The following is a 7,618-nucleotide window of genomic DNA, read 5'->3' on the forward strand; positions in this document are numbered from 1 at the left end:
CGCCTACTGGCAGGTCATAAAGGGCTTCTCCTAACCAGACCCAGGTCAGTCTGGACTGGTCGACTTCGATGTGATACGCTCTAGTCTTTTGCTAATAAAAGCCTTGGTTTGAGTCAACAAGTCTTTGAGTCATTTGACGCACTACACAACCACTTAAATAATTTTCACTAGGTTCAAAAGAGAGGAGTCAAGGAATATTTTTGTGGTAGCAATGAACCATGCATGTTTTAGGTATGCACAGAAGTTTATTAACACACAGAAATGCTGAAGGAGCTCAGCCAGTATTGCAGTGTCCATTGAAGGTAAGAATATATTACTGACATTTCGGGCCTGAGTCCTTTTACAAGGAATAAGCAAAGAGCTTACAAGCAAATAAACCTCAGCTCTTTTCCTTGAAGAAGGGCTCAGGTCTTAAACATTGATTATATATCTTTGCCTCCTATGGATGCTGCAAGACCAGCTGCTGAGTTATTCCAGCATTTCTGTGTGCTTTTACTACAATAACAGGATCTGCAGACTTTTGTGCTAAACAGTCATTAGGTCTTGCTCAACTGAACAATCCCTGTTGACTAAACACCTACAAAGGTGTTTCACTGACTCACTCCAGTGCATGATTTTTGGTGAAAATTCCTGATGGAGAACAGTCTGGGGTGAGGGTCAGAGGAAAACTTAAAGTCCCTATTCTTATGGGGTTTGGACCTTGGGGGACAGGCTATGGCAAGGTGACATTTGCAGGTGGAGATCAAAAAGGGTTATTGCAGTCACTTGTTCAGTGTATGGGTGGGGAGAGCTACATGGGGATGTTCAGTGACATATGTCAGTGCTGTGACACACACGTGGCATTGTTCACAACTGCAATAGTGATGTGGTAGGTGGTGAGAGATCACCCAAGAAGGACATAGCCTGGGAATTAAGTTGCTTGGCTGGAAGATATTGTTAAGGTCATGATCCATTGATCTGAAACTGCAAGATAGGACATCATTTGCACTGACCAATAGGAAAGCATTCAGTGGAGGTAAGCAATCCTTCCACCAATAATTGTGGGGTTCTGCCATTATCTAGTTAAGAGTAGTAGTGAATAGTCAAGAGGTTAATTAGAGGAGGAGGCTTCAAAAACATTTGTAACCTTCATGACGACAACCTGTGTATACAAAAGAAATGCCTGAATTATTCACAGCCATGTTTCGCCAAACATGGTTTATCTCGACTTCCTCGCAAGATCTCCAGCTTTACAGAAGCTACTTTCCAGTCACTAAAATTCCATGTGATTTGAAGAATCAAGTGAGAGCACCAGATATAACAAATTGACCATACAACATCCCAGCTGTACTATCCTGAGGGAGCTGCACCCTGAACTAAGCTGTTTCAGCTCAGTTACAGCACTGGCAATGAGAATATGGAAAATATGATAAATCCAATCCAGCTAATTACCACTCAATCATCAACAAAGCTGTGTAAGATATTGTTATCAGTGCTCTCTAATTACTTTTCACAGATACTGTTTGCTTTTGCCAGGACAACCTGGCCTCAGTATTTAGAATCACCCCAGTCCAACTATGGACCAAGAAGCTGAATTCTTGCAACAATGGCTAACATATCATTTATCTTCCTGCTTGCCCTGTTCCAGGTGCGTGTTTGTCTTTCACAGAAATAATAAGCAAAATGATTCTGTGGTGTTGTATTTTAGAGCCCAAGCCATAGTTATTCTTTGGTGACATGAATGACTGAACTTCATTGGACCAGGTTTGTGTTTCATGGTCACATCTAACTTTTGCAGCTGTGTTGCTCCAGACAGCTTTGGTGCTGAATGTGATGGTCCTACAATATGCAAAGCTGACCAGGCAGCAGAAGGCAGGGCATCATTTCAAAGGAAGGCTGATACCATCTAAGGCCTCATACTATCAGGAGTCCTTTTCATTGCTTCTCTGTCACCTAGAGATATTTAGAAATTGCGTCTGTGTGTGTGTGATTAAAAAAAAAAATTAGGAGCTGATATTTATCAATAAGAATACTAATAATTTTATTTTAATGCACATTTAAGTTAATTAAACACTTTAATGTTAATTAAAATATATACAATTTGGAAGAAAACAAACATTTGTTTTAATTTACCTTTTCAAGACCAAGGATGATCATGCTGCTTTCAAGCCAGGCACAAGCTGAATTCAGCCTCTTTGCTCAATAATCTCTGGAACTTCTTCCAATTCAGTGGTAAGTCAAGGACCAGAGGGAAAAGCCAGGTATACTTGCATCTGATCACCTGCATTTTGCAACGGAGGCACTACAGCCCCTCTGAGAGCCACAACACAGAGAAGTAAAGCCTTGTTATTTTTTCCACTTCACATGATATACTCTGTGAATATCTTTAGGAAGTTTTTTAAAGAATTATTTATTTTTCACATTATGAACCATATTGACCAAAATACACACAAGCATTTCCCTCTTGAATATTAACAGTGTTCATGTAGTTGTAGAAGAAAGGTATGCAAGAAACCAAAACTTGACTGTTTCACAGGGAAGGGGGCTCATAAACTTTGAGCAGAGACCATAATAAAAAAAAAATGGCTGCTGTAACGTACACATATGGACATCTGGATCACACTGTCATACACTTTGGCGTTAGCTAGATGGTTCTGTATGGAAAATCCAGAGAGCTATGAATATGATCTAGTCCCATATCTAGCAGGAGAAGCATATGCGCTCTGGATAGAAATCTAACCACATCATTAACTTCATTCTTTCATTTTAGAATGTTTTGAAACAGTTACTTCTGCATCCAAATAACTACCATGCTTGTGCTCTTTTAATTGAACTGCCTTAAAATAGGTTGTTTTTATGGGATGAAGACAATCAGATTAAACTCATTGTATATAATTGTCAAGAGCATAATTAGAAAGAATAAACCAGCACAATTGGAAGTATTACTTAATACTGATGATTCATCTTTAAAACTACAGCTTAATCAGCACAGATATTTCTTTATGTTGTTTATTTAAGTTTCAACAAAAAAGCTTTTCAAAATTTGAAGACATTTTCCCTAATGTGTTGAGGACGTTATGGTTAATGAACTCTTAATGCACCCTTTTTCACAGCAGGCCAGCTTGAAATAACAAATAATAATAATAATGATCTGTGCAAAATGTTTTTGAAGGTAATAATGACTAAAAGGACATGTGCAAAATACACTTCATTTTGTGGTTTGTTGCCATTACTCCCCTCAACTGCTAGAGAACTGCAAGAAACTTTTCTTTGTTGTTTTCCAAAGGATCTGAATGTATTCTTTTCTTCTCGAAATCCATGTTTGAATCTCTTTCTGTTAGATTGCTTTCTCTGCCACACCACTGAATTGACCATGATAAGAGTGAAACGTGACATGCTCTAGACTGTGTTAAATTCTTCCTCTTGCATCTTCTCATGCATGACTGAACACAGAATCCAGTCTTGCACCTTATTTATTCCAGATCATATGTAAGATGATTGGGTCCTATCAACATGTTTTCCCTAACAAATTGATTAAATTGGCATAGTTAGAACATTTTGCTTTGCAGCCATAACACCCTCTTTAACTTTAAGTGAGCTTTTAAACACAATTCTTCCTCACTACATGGATAGTTGACTATATTGCACCCTGCTTAGCCATGGGTGAGGTGAGGAGAACCCACACAAAGCAGTAGGGACCAGACAACATACCTGGTCAGGTACTGAAGGACAGCGCAGACCAGTTAACAGCGGTCTTTATGGACATCTGCAGCAGTCCATCATCCTTATGGGTTTCAAGACAGCAACCATCAACTCGGGACCAAAGAGGACGACAGTAACCACCCTCAATGACTACTGGCCCATGGCACTGACCTCCAGCATTATGAAATGTTTTGAGCATCTGGTGATGGAACGCATCAAAGTACATCTCCTGAAGACACTGGACCTATTTCAATTTGCCTATAGATGAATCCATTCCACTGATGATCCTCCACTCCATTGTGACCTACCTGGAGAATGATGCCTCATACTCCAGGCTGCTGTTCATTTACTTTAGCTCGGCATTTAATTCAATCATTCCCCAGGGTCAGGTGGAGAACCTTTCTTCACTGGGATTCTCTGTAAATGGATTCTGGACTTCCTAACGGAAAGACCACAATCTGTCTGGGTCGGTAGCAGAATGTTGGGCACATCGCGCTGAGGACTGAGAATGCTGAACAACTAAAGGAATTACTCAAACCTACCATCCACCACTCTAATATTTACTGAACAATATTTATTCATTTACTTTTATATATGGATATTTGACCTGCATATTTATTGTTTGTCTATATGTGTGTTATGTCTGGTTGTGTGTCTGCATATTTTGAACCGAGGACCAGAGAATGTTGTTTCACTGGGTTGTATTTTTTGCAATAATAAACGAACTTGAATTTGATTTTTTCCCTCTGATAATAAAGCTACCTTCTACCTTGTCGTGGCAGAGAAGCCTGTGTGGCACAGTAATCCCAAGAATGATGCCATCTGGAGCTACGCTCCTGGCAGGGTCACCCATGGCGGTAAGGTTGAGGGTAAATCCTTGAAAAAGAACAATCCAACCAAGTTCTCAACGGTGGAACAGGCAGATGAAGTTCCTCTGATCTCAACGGTTGTGAAGGCGGATGAAGGCTGCAACAAATCCATCAGCTCCATTCATCATGGTTTTCATGCCATTGGTTGATTTATGAAGTATTTTGTGCTTCTTGGAGTGCAACATTAAACAAATAGATGCACAGGCATCTTCAGTCTGTGGATCAATGGAACGAAGGCCATTATCCTCAACTCCAAGGGATAGCCACAAATAAAGCTACTCAGATGGCTTATGGTCCATAGACACCAAATAACCTTTTTCCCAATAATTTGTCACAGAAAATATGCAATAATTGGTTAATGAATCTAATCAAAAGTTATATCCATTTTATGCTCATGTACATGCAGTCTGGTTAGCTACCTATCTTGACACTGCCTGTATGCTTACTGCAGTATACTTTTCATCCTATTTTTATTTAAAAAAATAGCCTAGTTATATTGGGATCTCATTAATTTTCACAAACCCTTATGTTGCAGTGATTTCCCCTACTTGATGAATTTTCACCATCTAATCCCTGTTCCCAAGGAACTTGTTACAGGTTAATGTAAATGTTCTTGTTTGTACGTTTTAGTATGTTGATTGATAAATTAACAATCAGGCTCATTGCATGATTTAACTATGCAATGTTAGCACTTTGATTACATTTATCATATTGTGTAACACATTTAGATTTATAGTGCACAGAAAATTACCTTTTATTCAGGTACAAAGTTCCACAGCAAAAGTGATTTTCTCTCTTACTGAATCAATAAAGATACATATATTCAGAAATGTTTATTATCTCCAATTTGGGGGGGCGTATACAGTATCTGTCTCATAACTTATTCCACAGTCAAAGAGTTTTAAATCTTAAGTACAACCTTTGTCTTTCTTTGCCGAGATGTACCTGAACTGCTTTGACTTTAAAAGATTTTCTGTTTCCATTACAGTCAAGATAGGATCAGTGTGAGTTCAATGGAAACTTACTCAGCATATTGATTTGGAAGTTTTCTGTGAATTAGGTGGGTAAATAGATGGTCATTCAGTATTTTCAAAAGGCATTGTAATTGAAACACATACTCCATTTAAACATTTTTGAAATTTTTGGAAATATTTGTTCATAAATAACATCTTTGTGGAAGAGCATAAAGTATAAAGGATGACTCATAAAACAATGGTGACAGGTATCAAAGCTTATTAAAAATGTTTAGATAGGATCTTAACCTTTTACTGCCCATAATGAAGTTTTTCAGTCATACCTTACCTGAGCAGTAAAATTCAAAACATTCCATATTTAAGTTAACATTATCAATGTTTCGCCTGTATGCGCATCGAGCCATGTTTGTACTCGGTTGAGTTATTTCCTTGCATAAGAATCTGGTTGTCTACTTTTCTTGTGATATTGAGAGAATGAATATCAGGATTACCCATAGAAATATGATTTTCTAAAAGAAATAGGTAATGAATTCCCATATAAAGCAAATATAGTTAGAGCTTTCTGCATGAAGAAGCCTGAAACATATTGCCACTATTTTGAAATTGAAGCAGTCCATGTACATTTGCAGCAAGATCTGGATAATATTCACTCTTGTGCTGACAAGAAATATATAAAATTCAGATCACAGAAGTGTAAGTTTATAGCCATCTCAAAAAGATTGTCCAACTACCTTCATTAACTTCACTTTGTTGAACCCACAGATCACTTATTTAACCGGACCAGCCACTCGTTACAAGAGCACATCAAAGGAAGTTCGTCTGCGTCCTGAGTCCCAACTCTTGATTCCTCAAAGCCTTTCCATCACTGTTTAGTATGGCAAAGATAGGAATGAACATGAAACATGTTGCTGCTCCAACAATGCAAATATGCAGGCATTGAAGAAATGTAATGGACCTTGAATGGAAAAAAAATGTTTAATGGGATAAAGCAGTGGTTCGCAACCTTTTTGTTCCACTCATATACAACCTTAAGTCTATTTAGGAAACTATTTCAAATAAGCATGATCTAAATGTATCAATGATTTAACTGAACTCTAAATGGAAGTAATGGACAACTTCAAATTCCTGGGAGCAAATATTTCTAATGTTCTGACCAATCATGTTGATGTGATGGTCAAGAAAGCAAACCAATGTCTTAATTTTCCTAGAAGACCAAGGAGGTTTGGCATATCCCCCACGTCACTCAACAACTTTTATGCGTCATCAAAGGAATATTGGCTGGATGCTGCTTTGCACAAGATCAGAAATGACTGAAGGTGATGAAGAAAGCTCAGAAGATCCACACCGACCTTCCTATTCTCCATGGACTCCATCTGTACCTCCCGCTGTCAAAAAAACCCAGAAGGACCCATCTAACCCAGGGCTCACTCTCTATTTCTATTTGACCTTGAAGAAAAAGTTCAAGAGTGTTAAGCCAGTTTAAAAACAGTTTATTCTCTGTAGCCATCAGGCCATTGAATGATCCCCACAAAAGTGTTATCATGCTGTCTAGTTGATTTTTTTTTGTTGTGACTTTATGCTCTTTAAATGCATTCTAGCCCTGCTGTATTGTACAGCTTGCAGAAAAAAACATTCTCACTGTACACGTCATAATGCGGCAATAAGCTTGAATTTGATCTTAATTGCTTTTCACCATCATACTGAAGGCAAAAAGAGCAATGAAGAGAAAAAAAAAAATCCTGTACAGAACTCAAACTACAATGCATTTTGCACATCATTAACCTTCCATTTTGCAGATCATTAACTTTCCACCAGAGAAAACTGGGATCACTGCAACACGATGAAGCTGGACAGCTTGTGAATCTGCAGGGGTCATTCACTGCATCTAATATTCCTGTTGTGGTTTTGTCTACATTGGACAGAATGGGCACAGACTGGGAGATCGCTTTGTTGAGCACCTTGGCTCAGGGCACCACAATAGCATAGATCTCTCAGTGGCCACCCATTTTAAATCCCTGTCCCATTCCTTTGGTGACATGTCTGTCCATAATCTCGTGCACTGCCAGACTAAGATTGCCTGCATATTGGAAGAAC

General features: G+C 38.4%; 1 long non-coding RNA gene across 1 annotated transcript; it reads left to right on the plus strand.

Annotated features, from left to right (window-relative positions):
• Nucleotides 1-892: 892 nt before the first annotated feature.
• Nucleotides 893-7,025, plus strand: LOC138751897 (uncharacterized). Its single transcript, XR_011350252.1, has 4 exons — nt 893-1,015; nt 2,122-2,211; nt 5,539-5,610; nt 6,287-7,025. It is a non-coding gene; the product is annotated as an uncharacterized lncRNA (long non-coding RNA).
• Nucleotides 7,026-7,618: the final 593 nt, after the last annotated feature.

Source organism: Narcine bancroftii, chromosome 1, assembly GCF_036971445.1.
Source record: "Narcine bancroftii isolate sNarBan1 chromosome 1, sNarBan1.hap1, whole genome shotgun sequence".
In the NCBI taxonomy this organism is placed as follows: domain Eukaryota; kingdom Metazoa; phylum Chordata; class Chondrichthyes; order Torpediniformes; family Narcinidae; genus Narcine; species Narcine bancroftii.